Below are 3264 nucleotides of genomic sequence, written 5' to 3'. Positions count from 1 at the left end.
TATATATATATATATATATATATATATATATGCGAAAATGTGGAGTTGTGAAAGTGGCTGAAACCTTGAAACTGAAAGTTGAACAAAAATTTAAAAGCTAAATGCTTAGAAAGCATTACACTAGCTTAAAGCTAATTATTCATCTTGCATGTTAATGTTTAGCAATATATAAAAGCAAAAAAAATGCTAAATATTAGCTTTAAGTTGAASAGAACTAGCTAAAAGCTAAAATAAGGAAATGCTAAACAAAGGTGTAAGCAGCAAAACATGGTCTAAAATATAATATTAGCAAAAAGTTTACCTAAAAAAATCAAAAGGCTAACTACAAGCTAAACGACTTGCTACAGATTAAAAAAATTGTTTTTAAATTATTTTGTAACTTATGGTGTGTTATTTGTCTTTGTTTAGTGTGTGCATGTGCATATTTGTAAATAGAGATGTATATTTTAAGGCAATTGCTGGAAAGCAACAGTTTTTAGTTTTATTCTGTGTATGGAAATAACCAGGGAAATGACAATCAATGAAATCTTGAATCTTATGAGTGGCAGCTAAATGTAGCTAAATGCTAGATTTTAAAGGTAGCAAAATGCAAGCTAAAAATAGCACAGAAACAAAAACAAAGTTAGAATCAGATTTTAAAGACAAAATTTTAAAGAAATCATGATGYATTTCTGTGGGAGAAATACTACAAAAAGATGCAGAGTTTTGCACAATTTAACCACTAGAGGTYAGCAGAGTTTGATCCTTAATCCTTTGAGAATTTAAATGAACAAATCTTTTACTCAGTATTTTTGTGATTCCTCTGCCAGACTTTATAAATATATTTAAATAAATATTTATGTAGTAAGTTAGTATTCTGTGTGAGATCTTTTATGCTAATTTAAGTCATAAATATACAGAAAATGTGGCATAAGGTCCTCCTTTTGCCTCAATGTCCTCAGTCCAGTGAGCCACCCAGCCCAYGGACTATCTCTGCTTCGCTTAAGGAAGCTGTTGGAAAAACATGAACAAATTATTGCTTTCTGAGTCCTCAGTTCAGGACATATAAGTGAAGGTTCTGTTGTTACGTTCAAATGAACTGGTCCCTGCTGAGCTACTGTTGATTGCAGCTTTTCAGGCTCATCGTTTTATGTATKAAGTTTCTTTTGTTTGAACCTTCCTGCCCTCAATCTTCTAATTCTTTAGGGTTTTCCTCCATCGTCCTGAGCCATGACGGAAGGATGGAACCAGATATGGACCCAACATGGAAAGGCACGATGGGACTGAGGCTCCATGTCTCATTATTAAGATTAATTCTCTGATCCAGAGAAGGAGGCGCTGAATGGTTACCTGGTCAGAACTACTGAGGTGGGCCTGTGTGAGCCCCAACAGCTTCAAAGCTCCAGCCTCGGACCCAGAGGACTCCTTGTCAGGTAAAAAATTAACTCTCTCAGTAATGTTTAACTTTCTGAGGAAGTGCTAGACAAACAAGCTCATTAATAAACTTGTTTTATAGAGTCCACACCTGGATACCTGAGAGAACTATTAAGGTTTGGTAGTGATATTGTTGACCAGGGTTTCTGCTTCTTATTGTCAGCRTCACATTTTGACAATATAGCAGAAGGTTAGAGATGCATTAAGATTTCAGTTATAGTTTGCAGTGAGTAGTGTTAAACTTTAGGTACTGAAAACTTGAATCCATCAGAGGAACCATAATAAAAATGGTCAAAATGATCCTAAAGAACGTAGATTCAAAYCCACTCATAGAAGCGGACTGATAGAGTGGCACCTGTAAAACCCTGAACAGTGCTGGAGTCTGGGTCAGGCTGTCAACTCAGGTCCGAGACAGGTTCCTCTGTCTGCTGCAGTCCCGCTTCAACTTTTTGTAATCGTTTTGGGAGGCCGTGTTACAAAACAGTGGTCTTTCACTGGTTTACCAGTTCCTGTGTGGGCGTGGAACTGGTTCTGCTTTTTCTGTCTTCACCTCCCCTATCAGGATACCAAACAGCTTACCAAATACTCCAGTTCACAAGTTTAACTAAGGGTTCAAATGTTGAACTAAGACTGTAGTTCTTAAACTGTGTAGCAGGTGGAACTAATCCCCACACATTTTAGTTTATTACTGTACTTGTTGTTTTTCTCTTTAACAAAATGTGGAAAAGCAAACACCAAAGGAAAAAAGAGACTCCTCATCTTATAATTCATGCCATCACTAAAAYTAAAGGTTTTAATCAAGGATCAGCTAAAGTGAGGTAATTATGTTGAAAAGAAAACAAACGAGAGCCAACAGCAGTTAATCCTCAGAGAAACTTATGGGGGGAATTCAGCCACAAATTTATTTTTGTCTATGTTTTTATTTATTTGTTTAGATGCATGTCAGCCACATAAAGTACCAAAAAGTCCCATGTTTATCCATCCATACATTGTGTTACSTGCTTTTTGGTTTTTGCTTCTGCTCTTGGAGAAGGAGGATGTTTTTTCCTTCTCTCCTTCCCTCCCTTATCTTCACTGCTTTGCTGCTCGGAGCCTCCTCTACGTTTTCATCYGAAACCAGAAATTATGGGTATTTTTAGTTTTATGGATTTGGTTAGCTGGTCTCAAATTTTCATCCATGGGAGGACATGTCAAAGGTGGGACCTCTGTTTTGCTCTGTTCAACTAGCATATATTGGATTCTGATCACTGGATTCCACAGRTTGGCTTGGTGGTCTCCTGCAGTGACGGATGCTGGTCTTTCAAGAAGAGGGAGCTCAATTTCGGCCTACATAATAAAATGTGTCGTTTTATAAATTCTACCCTCAGTTCCTTTTCAAAAAAATGATCTGTGACCCTGTACCACCCAATACACAATAGAAATCAAAATCCTTCACGGCACAAAAATCCAACTCCAGACAGAGAAAAGTGAACTGGAGAAGGAAAAAACTTATTTCCTGGAGGAAAGAATTCTGTTTTGAAGCAGCAACAAAAGTCCTTCAGGACAAGAGTGTGCAACTCCAGACACATCCATCCATACACAATGTGTATTGATCCATACATAGTGTATATTGTTCCATACACAGTGTGTATTGATCGATACATAGTGTGTATTGATCCATACACAGTGTGTATTGATCGATACACAGTGTGTATTGATCGATACATAGTGTGTATTGATCCATACATAGTGTGTATTGATCGATACACAGTGTGTATTGATCGATACATAGTGTGTATTGATCCATACATAGTGTGTATTGATCGATACACAGTGTGTATTGATCGATACATAGTGTGTATTGATCCATAC

The 3264-nt window shown here is 36.9% G+C and overlaps 1 protein-coding gene across 1 annotated transcript in view; it reads left to right on the top strand.

Annotated features, from left to right (window-relative positions):
• Positions 1 to 3264, top strand: part of LOC106536460 (CD9 antigen) — a gene marked incomplete in the record, with an annotated part of 28056 nt that overhangs the window by 7395 nt on the left and 17397 nt on the right. Inside the window, 1 exon segment of the mRNA XM_014033750.1 lies at positions 1186 to 1412.

The sequence above is a fragment of the Austrofundulus limnaeus genome, unplaced genomic scaffold, assembly GCF_001266775.1.
Source record: "Austrofundulus limnaeus strain Quisiro unplaced genomic scaffold, Austrofundulus_limnaeus-1.0 Scaffold1826, whole genome shotgun sequence".
NCBI classification, from domain to species: domain Eukaryota; kingdom Metazoa; phylum Chordata; class Actinopteri; order Cyprinodontiformes; family Rivulidae; genus Austrofundulus; species Austrofundulus limnaeus.
This window is presented reverse-complemented; position numbering and strand designations above follow the sequence as displayed.